The 16,000-nt window shown below is 42.9% G+C and overlaps 1 protein-coding gene across 1 annotated transcript in view; it reads left to right on the forward strand.

Moving 5' to 3' along the window:
* AATF (apoptosis antagonizing transcription factor) overlaps positions 1-16,000 on the forward strand; it is a 90,234-nt gene that overhangs the window by 72,959 nt on the left and 1,275 nt on the right. The window lies entirely within an intron of this gene.

A 16,000-nucleotide genomic window follows, 5' to 3' on the forward strand; every position in this document is an offset into this window, starting at 1 on the left:
TATGGCGATCGCTGGGCACAGGCCAGCTCGCAACCCCGGCCCCTGGGGTGGGGGTTGCCGCCCGGATGGCGATCACCAGCTAGTGGGTGGGGAAAGGCAGCCTTTGCCCACCCCCCAGCTCTTGCCTGCCACCCGGGTTGCCGATCACCATTCTTCAGTCCTTCCCCTTTCGCCTCCCATCATTGGGCGTATGCAAATTAGCCGCCATCTTAGTTGGCAGTTAATTTGCATATCACCCTGATTAGCCCATGTGAATGGTAGCGAAGTTGCAGTTAATTACCATGTTTCTCTTTTATTAGATAGGATACTTTTGTAAGATTATTTCTCTACCATTCATTTATATCAGTATGGACTCATACTTTCCTGTTTTATTTAGTGAATTATAATCTATTAGTGTCATTGTTTATTTTGATTTTAAATTGTCCCATATTAATGGAAGCCCCTTCAAGCTGTCTTGTGTCCTTTTGAGATGTTCCTAGTTATTCTTTGAGCACTTCCTTACCATCTGGCACAAAAAAGTTATTCTAGGCTCATCTTATACTTTCCCTGTCCTAGCTCTGGAATCAGTCTTTCTCCAAGGAGCCCTGATTCTTTTCAGTTGATTGTGGTATTTAGAAACCAAAATCTGGGTGCTAGGGGTGCTCATTTTCACTAGGCTCTTTGAACATTCAGAACTAGGAAGTGTGTGTATACATGCACAGGAGATGACCACTTTTAACATTTCAGAATATTTTAGTCTTTTGAGTTAATTTGCCTTTTGTATGTTCTTGTTTTTTTTTCTTACATAATTAAAATTATATTCCATTACTATGAATTTTTTCTTTAAATACTTTGTATGCTGTGAACATTATACCATTAAAATCATTCAAAAATTTGTAATGACTATATACACTTTTAAATATTATTTATTTAGCCATTCACTAATTATTGGGCACGTAAATTATTTTTAATTATAATTGTTGTAAATAATGCTGTGGTTGACATTTTTAAACATAAATCTTTACCAAATGAACTGATTGTTTATAATGTGGCACATGTGGGTTTTGCCAGCTTTATACCTCAAAATACATTTAACCCTTTTATCTGCATATATTTAGTTTACTACTAAATCCTATCAGGTTCCCCTCCTCCCCCTTGCCTGTAAAGTTAGTAGAACTGCAAGTTTAGGCGAGCACTGTGATTATTAATTTTTTGTTTGCTTTGTTCAATGCTTTCAGTGTAAACAGCTTGTGGGTAGTTCTGAATATGTTTATACTCAGAACTTTGTGACCTCTTATTTTCTCTTGTGCTTTGCAAGTGAATGCCTATGTATGGCTGTTTTTGTTTTTCCTTATTCATTTTTTAAAACAGCATTAAATGAGTATATTTTGCACCCCTCCCTGTGTTACCAAATTTCCCTTTGGATCTTTTCTTTCTAGATAAACTATGGATACTGCTTTAAATGCCTTTATGTGCCTTCGGGTCTCCTTTGTTAGTTAATCTCATATAATTCCTGGGCCAGTAGATTTTTATTCCATTAGGAGGTAGGCAGTTGGCTTCTCTTGCAGGTCTGATAAGCATTCTCAGTATTGAGAGAAAAAAGAAATCCCACTTTGCCACGTACTACGTGTTTGCATGTGAGGAAAGATATTACCGTGAGCCTAAAAATGGTCATTGGCTTTGCTAAACTCTTGGGTACCCTTGGCTTTGCTAAACTCTTGGGTACCCTTGGCAAGGGACAGCTCAGCTCCCAGAGCAGCTACTGTTTGTCCTTCAGACTCATTTTACTAAGAGGCCAAAATATCACGGGATATTGTAGAGACAGTTATCAGTGGGCTAAGGAGAAGAGGCTTGCCATCTCGTTGGTAGAGAATTCCCCTAAGCACATTGTTACCACCAAGAACAGAATGTCACTTGCAGGATGTACACGAATGCTGTTCACTTCTGTGACTATTGAGGGGCCCGAAGCTTATCAAGGACATTTCAGAAGCAGCTCACTTTACATGGCGTGAACCCCCTGGTGCTATCAAACCAGAGGGAGTATGAAGTAAAATTTGATGATCTCTTCTTATAGTTCTAACAAAATGAAGAATTTGGAGGTTGTGGGAAAAAATCACCTGTTTTTGAAAGCCTCTCTGAGGCAGACTTGTAATTCTTCCTCATTTGTTGTGTTGATAGAAATCAGATAGTAAAATGTTAGTGTGGCAAGTAGGAGAAGCACATTTTGAGTAAGACCTCAGAGATAGGTCAAAAGTGGCCATAGCCTCAGGGAAAGGGAACCGTGCAAACTGCTTGCTCTGTTGGCATGGTGAGTTTTGCTGTCAGCGTGGAACAGTCAGCTTGATATATGCCAAGGAAAATATGTGTTTGCCTTGCGTAGCTGCTACTTCAAGAGGGTCCTGATTCTGGTATGGACCCTTAGAGCTCTAAGAAGCTTTTTTTCTTATTACAGAAACGATAGCAATATTAACATTTTGTAGGTACTTCATTTCTTAAAGAAATTGTCAATAGGAATAGTGAGAATTTCCATGCCCCTTAAATCCCCCCCCTCCCAAAATAAAAAAACGCTTTTTCCACTCCTTTCATAAAGGTACTGGCATTTCAAAAAGGAACCCAGAGAGGATGCTTTAATGACAACTACTAAGCACCAAATACATTATCATTCTACATCTGGAGTTTTATAGAAAAGAAATGCACAAATGTGATCCAGCCTTGTAAAGTGCTTTGTCAATATCACTGTTCGTGAGGGTTTGTATAGGCGATTTATCTTTGGTTTGCCACTTTTGTGTGTGGGTCTGTACCCTAATTGTTGGGGACATTCTACCACTACTGAATAGGTTCTTTTCCCCCCTACTTGGTAACCCAGAGGTTACTTAAACCATTTGTGATTCCCCTGTTGCTAACTTTATCCCTTTATGTAATAGAAATAGGCACTGAATCATGGGGCAGTTTGCCCAGCATTTGAAAACACAACAGCTAATAACCTCAGAAATACCCTCCACAGAGTACTTTCCGTTGGTTAAAAACTTGCAAGCAAGAACAGTTAAGATACAGATGTTTTCTCTGAAGCTTTTTATCTCCTAGAAAGACACAGGTTGTTCTGACAGGTGAAACAAGTCCAGGCGAATATGCAACATTGATCTTATCGGTGTGAACGAGAACAATATTTTCTCTGTTGCTGCCTTCCACAGCATCATTAAAGGCTCCCATCACTCTTTTATTAGAGGTTCCCTCTCTTCCTTATCAGATTACAGAATGAACATAACTCATGGCAGTGATTTGATCTTTATGCTCATAAAGAGGATTACAGCTTTGCATTAACTCGGATTGACACAGTTTATAATTCCCGTGTTGATGCTCTGGATGGCGGTGGCACATATTTGAGCCCCCAGCAGTGCTGAGGGGAAGGGACCCCATACATCATCATTAAAGAGGGCGTCCAGCACAGAGATAGGAGGCACGGACCTTCCCCCTCATAACATCAGAAAGGACAAAGGAAATATTCTCAAGTTCAAGCTCATCGCTTGGGTCAGAGTTCTAAACCTTAGTTGAAAAGAAAACACCACTATTGTTTCCTCTATTTTTCCTGATTGCTGCTTGTTCAGTCTTACACAATTCTAGAGAATTTGCATTCTAAGATTGAAACCTTGGTTTCAAACAGGATGTAGAATGATAAAAAGTACATCTTCTAGAAAGAAATTGTAAATGCTGAACAGATCAATCTTTCCTCAAAACGGGGATTCTTGACGGTAGTTTTCATTCCTGCAGTCACATGCCCATCACTTCTTCAGAGGATTATGAATCCTTTTTATTCCCCAAAGAGTATTTTACATTCTTTAGAGTGAGTGTAAATGTTTCTCCTAAGGACTTACTGTTTTTAAGTTTTTGTATTTTATTATTATTTTATTCTACTTAAAATATAATATTGTATAGATATTATATTGTGGGTAGGCAGGAGCCAGATGTCTTTTCTGTTAATTTACATTGGGTATTTATACAGCTTAATACATTTTCCACAATGATCACTGAGCCAGCATTAGATTGCTAAGATATGTAGACCATTTGTTTTTAAGTGCCTTCATCCTTTGCTCTGATTTATCCACCCTAAGTCTGCCACCTATTTCTTTATGGGCAATGACATGACTTTGAATAATATCATATTCCACTTATTGAGCATTTACTGTATGCCAGACACAGCACTAGGCCCTTCACATACAATTTGATTAAATACATGTAAGAAACCACTAAAGTGTTTGACATTATCTGCATTTTATGATAAAAATACTGAGGCATAGAGCAAATAAGTAACTTTCCTAAGTTAAACAGCAAGTAAGTAGTGGAGCTGGTATCATTTATGCACCTAGGAGTGTGGCCCCAAACCCCTACTGCTGTGTCCAGAAAATCAGCAAGCTTATAGAAATATTTGGAAATGATGTGCCAAGGGGACACCGCTTCTTCCCACCCCCGGTACACATACACAGAACCTCTCACAACTAAAAACTTGTTTGGGAAAAAGAAACAAAACAAAGAACTTGTTTGGATTAAAATGATTTTTCTTTTTCCTTTCTAATAGAGATGCTTTCTATATAGGAAGGTTTTGCCTATGAAGTCATTCACATTTTAGTGTGAATCCCTGAATTTCCAGACCTGCTCTTACCATCATACCATTCTTCTGATTACAAAGACCCTAACTCTTGAAATTAGCCTTGACACCTGATCCAGTATATTCAGTTAGTTTGCTCTTATAGTTCTACCTCTGCCATACTTAGGCACCTGTTACCTATTTTCATTAGAAACAATATATTTCCTCCCTACAATAAACACAATATATGCTTATGGATTTTTTTTACGTCCCACATAGACTGTTGCACTAACAGCTTCTTGACCACCAGCCTGATGTAACCAGTTCTATGTATCATTGCCACATTAAACTTTCCTAAACATCACTTAAAGCAAGTTAATAGTCTTCATTGTCTGTAGAATAAAGGATATAGTCTTGAACCTGCCACTCAAGGCCTGCAGTGAAATGCCTCCTTGCTAGCTTCCTCTCTTCATCACCTGTTTCGGTTGCATGCCCTTTGTGCAACGCCAGGACACTCCATACTCCTCCTACTTGTGTCTCTTAATTCTGCTCACTTAAGCTGGAGCACCCCCTGACCCCATTCCACCTCAGTCTCTCCTGTTGTCATGTTCAAGTGCTTGGCCAACACCAGCCTTTCCAGGGAGGCTTTTAGGATTCCCTAACCCCCACTGAGTGGGGGAGCTCTTTCTTCCTTGAACCCCTATTTTTAAAAAGTATGTATTTTTATTGATTTCAGAGAGGAAGGGAAAGGGAGAGAGAGAAAGAGATATCAGTAATGAGAGAGAATCATTGATCAGCTGTCTCCTGCAGGCCCCGACACTGGAGATCAAGTGCACAACCTGGGCCTGTGCCCTGACCGGGAGTTGAACCATGATTTCCTGGTTCATAGGTTGAAACTCAACCACTGAGCCTTGCTGGCCAGGCTGAACTCCTATTATATTTGCTCCTAACAGCATTTTTGATATTTCACAAAAGCACCTATTAGTATTTTTTCTTGCTAAGAATGCTTAACTTATAAGTCAAAGTAGTATGCATGTTTACTGCAGTCTTTTATTTGGTACCAGCACACTTTTATGCTCATATATTTGGATTAATGTACAGGCATACCCCAAGGTACTGCAGGGTTGGTTCCAGACCACCTTAATAAAGCAAGTATCACAATAAAGTGAGTCGTAATCATTTTGCTGGTGGATAGTCTGACCTTCAATTTGTAGAAAGCGCAACATCTGTGAAGTGCAGTAAAATGAGGTATGCCTGTATTATGATTCATTGTATCTTGCCTTATTATATAGCAGTTGGCAGCACAGGTATTACTTGCAAAACAGTTTATTTAACGCCTTTTCCCAGTTGCTAGAGAGCTGATTCAGGATTCTTCAGCCTTGGCCCTCACGTGCTGTGCGAACTTAAAGTCCTCATGTGCCTTAGTTTCCTTCTTTTTAAAGTGAAAATAGTTCTTTTTGCTTATTAGATTTTTGAGAATGAAATGTTCTTTTTAACTTTTTGTTTGTAAGAAGGACTTTTAAATTAATCCGCATGGATAGTTATTTAAATAAAAAAAGTTTTCACATCTGTATGTCTCTATTACATCATGTCCCTTCTCTTGCAACACAGATCTATCCATTTTTGTACAAATCTTTAAAAAGTTGGCTACTGGTCTCCTATCTGAAAAGTCTTTTTAAAAAATATATATTTTATTAATTTTTACAGAGAGGAAGGGAGAGGGATAGAGAGTTAGAAACATCAATGAGAGAGAAACATTGATCAGCTGCCTCCTGCGCACTCCTCACTGGGGATGTGCCTGCAACCAAGGTACATGCCCTTGACCGGAATCGAACCTGGGACCCTTCAGTCTGCAGGCTGACGCTCTATCACTGAGCCAAACCGAAACCGGTTAGGGCTATCTGAAAAGTCTTTTAAGGTTTTCAGCTTATAGGGCTGTTTACAATGTGTTGGTAAGATTATTTTTGCAAATAGTCCTATAAGATGGATGAACACCGGCTTCTTGCCATTTATTGATATTTCTGCAAATCACCTAGCTCCTATGGTACACTCCCCTCTGCTCCCTCCCTCAGCACTTTGTGCATGACCGCATGTAAGTATATAGCGATCACCACCAGGGCGCGCCTTAATCACCTGCGGGCTGTCTTCATGCTGGAATATTGCACTGCTTGAGGGTCAGCTCCATGTCTTCACTCATGGCCCCCTAGGAAACAAGAGTCCAGATTTAGGACTCCACATTCCCAACCCTTTACCTAGAAAGTTTTTGAGGTCATGTTTACTTAGCATGAACCCTGGGAAAAGATTTTTATTGAACATCCTTGTATTTCCCTCACTAAGAGTGTACACTATAAACTTTATATTATACCATTGGGTTTCTCCTGTCTGTCTTGGCTCTGATATCTGTACTGGGTTTGGTTTCTGGTTGTCCTCCTCCGAACTGTTGGTTACTATGGAAATATGATGAACACAGACCAGCCAGGATGAACAATTAAAGCTTTAGGTCTGTTTTTTGGACTGCTTTCAGGATGTGTTTAGTTTAAGAAGAAAAGAGCTCTGGAATGGATTCTCTCTGTGCATTAACAAGGCTTAATAGTCCCTGGTTACCTTTTGTTATTTTTAGTGTTGGTATTAAGTGTCAAACCAAAAAAAAAAGGATATTTAGATAAAGGACATTGCTTCATTGTACTTTGAGTTCAAGGTGCTGGGAAGCCAGCATTTGTAACAGAAGCTATTATAACTAACCTGAAAATGAGGTCTTGAATGAGCCATAACCACACCTTGTGTTCTACCCATTGTCTCCCTCTGGGGAGCAGAACACGTTATAAACATTAACTCTTTTACCCTCTGGGCATCTCCACTTAAAAGTAAATAAGACTGAAGGCACTTTCTTCTCCATGTAGATGAGGAAACGCCAGCCCAGAGAGGGAGTTAGTGTTAGTTACTTGGTGAGAGGCAGGGGCGGTGTCTGGCCCAGATGTTTGGAATCCCAGCAGTGGAGCTGGTCAACGTGGTGGCCACTGACACTCAGGAGACCCAGCTCTGTGGTGCAGCTCGCCTGGCTCCCCTTTCAGCTTCACAGAGGCGGGTGGGGGTTGGGCCTTTTGTCTCGTGTGGAATGTGAAACGCTGCAAAGAAGAGCAATTGTTCTTCAGTGCTTTGTGCTCCTTTATAAGAAAGAAGGAATCAATACACATTTTCTCCTACATGCACTTGGCAGCATTCCGCCTCCTCGCCCACCTCTCGTCCTGCAGGGGAGGCACAGCTCTGCAGCAACATAGACTCGCCAGCTTTCAGGGGCAGAAATGCAAACTGTTCATTTTGCACTGAGCAGTCAGGCTTTTAAAAGCCAGTCAGATAACCACCGAGGTCATCCAATTGCTGACTTCAGTGATGAGTTGGTGAAGTGGGGGGAGAGGAGGTCGGGATGGCCAAATACTGGGAAAGTTTACTGAGGAGGTGTCTGGGACAAATCTTCCCTTTCCCAAATTGTTCTCCGATTTACAGAGGAGAGGGGGAAGTTCTTTGAAGAGTAATATTAAAACCACAAAGATGAACAGAAGAAGGGCATCAATTTAAATTGTCTAAACAAGAGCCTATCTCTGGGTGGATTTTATTTTTTAATAAAAAGTATGGTATTGATACCTGTAACTCTGTTTATAGCTTCCTGTTATTAAACATTTAATTGTAAGATGTGAATAACAAAGAATTTGCTGCCATTATGAACAGAAATGATAGTTTAGGTGATAGGCTAGCCTTGCAGGCCCAGGGGGCAGGATTCAATGTCTAGGTGAGGAGGCAGAGCTCTGGCTCTGGGCCTCCTCCTCCACACACAGATGTTAGAGCTGAGAGTGTGGGTAAGACTCCAGGGGAGAGTGTCAGGAGAAAAGAGAATTTAGGAGAAGGTAAAAAAGACAAAGAGGGAGGAGACCAGGAGAACCCAAGATCCCCTGTACCTTAGGGAGGAGAAGGTGGAACTTCTAACTGGTCAGCAGTTAGAAGTGCTCACTGCAAAGGGTCATGGCATTGCAGTCACTGCCTGTGTGCGTTTGCTGGATACTTGCTCCCTTTATGTTTGAATCGGTGCTGGTTTTTTTAAGTAAAATAACTCTAACTTACCACCAGAAGTAATAGAAGTCCTTGCTGGAACCCTGCGGGTTGACAGTAAATACCCTCACTAATTTCCATGTATTTTGACCCCCTAAAAGTAGAATTTACACTGAGCTGAGAGATGTGGCATCTGCTGCCTCCCACCCCCCACCCCAGGCCCCTGCCTCGCCGCCTTGATAGGGATACAAATGTAACTCCAGTGTCAGCCTCACCTCCGTGAGGTGGAGGAAGTGATTCACGTCTAAGCAGTGAAGCATTTCCTGCTCCCCCCTCCCCCCATCGCTTTTAGCGGGAGCTGTTAGAGGGGCTGCTGTTTGAACAAGGAGCTTCATCTTCCTGAAGCCAGCAGTCACAAAACCGTAAACACAACACCGGCCAACTCTATTGCCAGGATCGCAGCGGCTTGACGTTAATATTAAACATCTCCAGCAAGGCAGAGAGCTGCAGCTCAGCCACAGAATAAAAATAAATAAAGTAAAGAGAAAACCCTGCTAAAAGCAGTGAGATGATTTGTCGTCTTTCCTTTGCGAGGCCATTTGTCTTCTCTCGCATCAGATCTGTTATAAAACAGTCAAACTGTGAAAGTGGAAATCATCTCAGGAATGTGGAATATTAATGTACAGGGAAGGAGGGATGTCCCCTTTGTCTAAAGAGCACTCCTCCCCCCCACCCAACCCTCAGGTTTTTGCAAATCCGATACCAAGGCAAACTATTTTTCTTTAAAAGAATTTGAGAGTCTTGAAGCTATTGGTAAGGATGATGGAAGTTTCAAGTATTTCTCTTCCTTTGTTCACTGGAGTGAATTTGTAAACTGACTTGGGAATCGGGAGGGAGCATGAGGAGAAAACCTTACCAATTTACCGCTCCTTCTCTCCTCACCTTCTACCCCCCTTCCTTCCCCTTCCTTTCCCCAGCCTTTCAGTTCCTTTGTTTGGGGCCTGAACCTGCTTCTTTGAACATTTATAAATCTTCCATCTGTCTGATCTTTAGGAGACAGGCCAGAGGCCACACGTCACCATTGGTAATTTAAAGCTGTGGGGCTAAAAGCATTTGCAGAGGTTTGAAGGACCTAGTTCTGACCCAACCAAAAGAGAGAATTGGAACAGACCTTCTCTAGAGTCTCCGTCAAGCGCTGGGAGGATGGTGATGACAGCAGACACACTAGGTAATTTATGGGCTCAGTTTGCTGGGAGCCTCGCTGGTTGCCTGGTCCGATCAGAAGTGCGTTGTGTGCTGCCACCTTGTGGCAGATTGGGGAAGTCGCGGTTTGGCTGTTTTGGAGCTTCAGCCAGTGTCTGGAGATTTGCCTTGTATCGGTATTTAAGTAATTAGTGACAGATGGGCGTTCTCTGAGTCACTGCTACTTTGCTAGCTTGATCCTGTTAAGAAATAAGCTCTAGGTAAGAAAAGGTTGCTTTCTTTTCTATTCCCCTCATTTCTTTGTTTCTTTGTGTGTTTTGTTTTTTGGTATGAAATTATTATGAGATTTCAAAGAAAGAAGCCTGTGCTCCACCTTTTGTTGCTGGGGTAGGTTGGGAGGAGAGAAGGAGAGCTAAGAGCGGACCTTTCCGCTGCACTCAGGACTCTAAGTTGTCTACGCTCATAGTGTGTGCATGTCCTTCTGACCAGATGACACTACCTTCCCTGTAAGAGCTCTGTCTTGTCTTCTCTTCTCTTGGACCATCTTCCTAACAGTCCAGTCTTCGTGAGAGACGGATTCCAGTGTGTCCTGCTCCCATTCCTGCGACTGCATAGCTTTACCCTATGCCATGCACCCGCAAGGAGCACTGGGCAGTTGCTTGCCATTTGGGTCTATGTATTTACTTCTTCAGGTCATAGAAACATTTCTCAAATACCTCCCTCTCACCTGTAGAGTCACTGACCCAGAGGAGAATGGGTCTGGTCAGAAGAAGCAGAGGAAGGAAAGATTAAGTGAAAGATTTTGTCAGGTGGTTGGGGTCAGGGTTGGGAGGATCCCTTCATTTGGTGGCATTAGCACATGCCCATGGTAATTGGCCAGTATCTTTTCTGTTGATGTTTGCAATGCTGGGAATATTGGTGGACTGATCAGAAGAGAGAGGAAGCTCCGTGAAGGCAGGAGGAGGGTGTGCTGAGAACAAAGGAGGCCGCAGAGCCCTGCTCCGCGCTAACTAGGCTGCCCTAGGTGTGTCGGGACTGGCTCAGAGGGTACAGGGGCCTTGCTGCCCATTCTTTGGCAAACTGGAGGGCTGAGAGGAGTTTGGTTAGGATGGCAAGAGAACTCCAACTTTGTCATAGCAGAAATGGAGTGAACTCTTTCTTTTTACCTAGAAAAGAACAAATTTAGTTAGGAGAAGACATCAAAAGTTGAAACGCTGCCACAAGGAAGAACAGTCAGCCTTGTTCCTCTCCTGGCTCTGGAGGGACAGGGCCTGGTCACCAAACGGCTGAATCGGGGTCAGCGTGAGGTAGAATGCTTATGTGTCTCTCTGCATGGTATGGTTTGTCCTAGACAGACTCACTGGCTACGGTCACCTTCCCAACTCAGCACTGCCATCCACAGCCCTGGATCAGAGAAACGGGCACTCATCACACCGCTGCAATCCTCCAGAAGCCTTACAAAGTCAAACAGGCATCCAGATGTGATTTATGAATTTATTATATCTTTGTGTTAATCTCTGAGGTCAGAGACCGTGCACATTTGTAACCTTCCACAGCATTAATAAGTCAACCGTTTTCAAAGCACAGCATGTATAAAAAGTCACACATTGTAACTTCACCAGTAATTTTTAAGAGCACATCTGCCATCAGCAATCACGCCGGTCATGGGTTTGTGTTCCTACTGCCTCAGGAGGATCCGGATTGGGTCGGGATTCCTCTAGACGTGAGCAGTGCTGGGATTGGAGCCCTTCCTCTCCCTCTCCCTTTGTGTGTTTCCTCATCCTTTGATTCTAGAATGTATGTCCAAGGGATTACGGTAAGCGGGAACAAATGCTGCACCACTTTTGTGTGCAGCACAGGGTCCTGAGTGTGCGGAGTGGGGCACCAGGATGCATTCTGGGATGTGTCTTGTACATATAGGGAGACTACCTTCTCACCCCACTGAAGTAACAAATGAACAATTTCAAAATAATAAGGGCACATTATGTGTATAATTTTAAGCAGGAAAGCGGTGACATCGTCTCTCCTCTGGCACATTGGGAAGACTGTTCAGAACTCCTGCGTATAATACTTGCTCAGAGAATATGAGGTACTTTTGGAAGTTGTACACGTTTCTTTAGGGAGCAGTGGCATTGTTGCTTTCCCTCCGCCGTCCGCCTGCCTTTGGTCACAGGGACAGATGAGTACAGCTCGGGCATATCTTGGAGGTGCGGGGGTTTCTGGCCAGAGTCGGGGGAGTGTAGCATTCTGGGGGACAGCGGTCTATTTTCCTCAGAATCCCAGATGCTGCAAGCTACTGACCTAGCAAATCCAAGCCCCACACAGATTCTCTGCAGGTTCAGTATCCTCTACAGTGTGCCCAGGTAACAGCGTGGAAGATGCTGGTCTGTGTTGCAGTCTGTGAGGAGGGACTGTGGAGCTGAAAGAAACATCGGGTGCACACGTATGGGGCTGCATTATTACACACATACACCACCGTCATCCAGGACAGTTTCAACCTCACCTGCACTAAAGTGGTCACATTTCACAGCCAAATAGACTATGCATACTTTAAGTCTCTTCAGGAGAATCACATATAAATAAGCTGAATCCTAACACACACACACTGTCTTTATGGAAAATGGCAGCTAATCCATGATCATTTTTCCCCCCAGAAACAGGTTTTATGATAATATAGTAAAAATATTAAATTAGAAAATGCCTTACTAAGGGTTATAAAACCTTACTACACTAGAGATAGGTAATTATCCCCTCTACAGCCTAAATGACAGTTTAAAAGAAATAAAAATGTTAGTGCTCATTACTTGCTTTTGTAGGTTGCAATAAAGGGTAAGTTAAATTTTAATTCAAGGAAGAGCCCCTGCTATCGACCTTCTACCTCAGGTCCAAGTCCTGTTAATTACCCTGCAGGTTATTCTCCTGCATGAGACCAACATTAATACATTTTCTACAGTGGACATTCCCACTGGCCATTGAGGCCAAGAGTGTGGGGGAAGGGGTTACAAAGGGGGAAGGCATTTCAGCTCAGTGATTCAACTCTTGATTCTTAATGTGGGAGAGAGCAGGAATTATGTATTAAAAAAAAACACAAAACAAAACAAGTTCATCATGCATAGCCTTAAGAGAACCTCCAGTATTAAAGTACAGCTGCCCAGAGAATCAGGTAAAGATGAGGTTAACCTGAGGATTGATAGCTGAGCTTGTGGCTAAATCCTGGTCAGTGGGGATGCTGCAGGCACATGTCCTTGCAGCAGAAGGCAGCCTGGCCCTCTGTCCCATGGTGGCTTTTTGGTACCTACTTTTATTTTTAGCTTTGTTTTCCTAGGGATGGGGCAGGGGGTGTGGACACATCCTGTTTCTTTTCAGATGCTTCTACCTTTCCCTATGCAGTGGCACCAGACTAGCACCTGTCTGGGTTTAGGGCAGAGCTCAGTACACCCACATGTCAGTCTCCATCCTGGGGTGTGCAGAGACTTCCCCAGGGAAAGTACACACAGAGTGTCCAGCGATCCAGATGTGCACTCGTCCCTGAAGCACATCTGTCTGTGAGTGCGCCTTTGCGCGGGCCTGGCCCAGCTGTCCTCTGCCCACCTGGCACCAGCCCACCTCGAGTCCCTCCTTGGTCTGACCTGGGAGGTTGCCCTGCAGTGGACACCACACAAAAGGGACAGCTCAGACTATAGGTGCAGGGATTGAGAATGGCAGTGACTAAGGGCTAGGTAACAAGTCCCTGCAGGGCCTTTATTTTTAACAAAACTGCAGGAGAAGTTGATTGAGTTGTCAGCTGGTAGACCATTAAAACAGACTTTTGGTGGCAGATCACTATATGATTGGGGGGAGGGGGCATATAATTCAGAAAGAATTAAAAGAAATGAGTGATGTTGCTCTAACAAAATTCTCCCATTCCCGCCTACTTGTTAATATGACAGGGTCTCTCAGTACTTAGAGCTACAAAAGTACAAACAGGAACTGGGTCGATGCTGAACCCTCTCCTTCCAGCAATAGATAAATCTCAGTCATGGAGACATGAATGGACAGGAAGCTCTTCTGTGTCATCAAGAGATGCATTTCCAGTAATGTTTTACTTATTTATGTATATTAAGTTTCTACCAAAAGTATAATACACTTTGTTATATTGTTATTGTATATATGAATGTGTCCTAATAGTAATGATAACACAATCCAAAAATATTTTTTAAAATTAATTAGACCCTTACAGTCGCAAGAAATTAAAATATTTTTATTTCAACTTTTTAAATTTCAAAAAATATTTCAATTTACATATTTATTTTTGTGGCCAAGAAATATGATAGGGTGATCAATAAAAGACTTTCAAGCATAAAACAATTAGGACCAAAATCTCTAGGGAAAAGTCAAATGGAAATACACATTTAAAAAGAAAAATGCTGTAACATTTCCAAATTAAAGAGTTTGTTTATGTGTTATTTAAATGAGTGGTGATGGGTAGCAAATCAATGTGACATATAGATTCCATTGGGTGTATTACAAAAGGGATATGATTTTTATTTTAAAAATTAGTGTTCACAATATTCTGATAATTGTATCCTTTGTGATTATTAAATTTATAGAAAACATTTATATGTAAACTTGAAGAAGTATGAGGGTTTTGTCAAATTCTGTTGGGGTGTAGAAAAGCTGTTGGACCAGGGCCTGACGCCCCACCGGTACTGGTTGGGGTCCGAAGGTGGGAGGGAGGCCCAGCCACGTGTAGCCTGTGCAAAGTCCAAGGGAAAGGAGGAGCTGGATCTTCATCCTGGTGGTGCTCCTGGACCTGGGGAGGGAGCCAGGGCTGGGGAGGGAAATGCGGAGGAGACCAGGAGGAGGGAGCAGAGAGGTTGGGTAGGAGCTGTCACATATTCCTGGTCAGAGATGGTAAGGCCTTGAGGAGCAGGGAGCTTGAGATGCTTTGAAGGCACAATTGGTCCCTGATTGGTGGGTGAGGGAGACATGGAGTTGTAATTCCTTGGGGAGTTTTAGATTGGAATAACCCCTTGTTCATATTCTCCCTCTCTCTGTAAAAAGATTTTAAGAATCCAGAGCACTCCACTTTCCAAGTTGCTTTGCCATGAACAGCCTCGTCTGTTTGTCAGCTTTGCCCACCTGAGTGTGAACTGATGTTCGATCAAAACATGGGTTTCAGCATTGCATTCTCTGCCTGCCTCTTGAACCCTGCTGGGATGGTAACTGCTGCCCCAGCCCAGGTGCTTCTCTATTGCCATGGCGCTGAGTGGAAGCATTTGCTGGTGGTAATGATGGGTCGGATGTGGCAGGCTCGGGGAGGTGGGGAGGGTACTACTGCGAAGGCTGAATAGTATGTGCCTCTGCATTTCCCTCTTGTCCGATGCTGCAACCTTAATCTCACACTTTCCTATTTGTCATGGAGGCTCTCCCCTCCGTGCCACTTGATTTTTTGTGAAATGGCAAGAGAGACATGTACTTACTGGCAGACAGGCAGGCCATCGCGTGATGAGTGCAGCCTGATCAGGGTCTTGCTGTCGCTTCTGCGATGGAGCTGATGATTTGGAAGCAACTGGAAGTGAGGCTGCTGCCTCAAATTTGCATTTAGCATGAAGCTGCCTTCCACTTCCTAGGCTGGTGTCAGGCTGGCCAGGGGAGGCAGAAACAAAAGAGATGATGGAGCTCAGAGTGAACCTGCCTCCTTTGTCTGGAGGCCTGGGCTGGTCCAGTGTTCAGGGTGGGGGTAGCAGCAAGTTCTTGCCCCGATTTCCTGCACCGGGATTGGAGAGCGACTGTTCTTTGGCCCGACTTTCCAGATCTGCCCTTGTAGTGCTCAGAACCATAAGGTTAGTTGACATTCTCGGCTTCTGTGGTTTCTTTTTAAAGATTTTTTTCTTTTTAAAAAGCTTTAATATGCTATTTTTATTGCTGGATTTTCTAATTATAGACCTCTATTCCTACCACAACTATAGTGGGATAACTTAAAAAACGGACAAATACGTTTTTATGTTAAAATCTTGCTGAACCAAGAAAGCTGTTTGAAGGGTGGTGGTTTTGGGGAGAGGGGGTTGTTTGCTTTATTTTGAAGGTCAGATTTGCTGATGATGATGACTCAGATAATAAAAGCACTTTTAAAAGCCTGTTTTCTTAACAAGAAGAACAAGCTACATTTGGGGTTAGATCTTGAAAGTATAGAACAGAGCAGGCACAGCT

The sequence above is a fragment of the Myotis davidii genome, unplaced genomic scaffold (assembly GCF_000327345.1).
Source record: "Myotis davidii unplaced genomic scaffold, ASM32734v1 scaffold993, whole genome shotgun sequence".
Lineage (NCBI taxonomy): Eukaryota > Metazoa > Chordata > Mammalia > Chiroptera > Vespertilionidae > Myotis > Myotis davidii.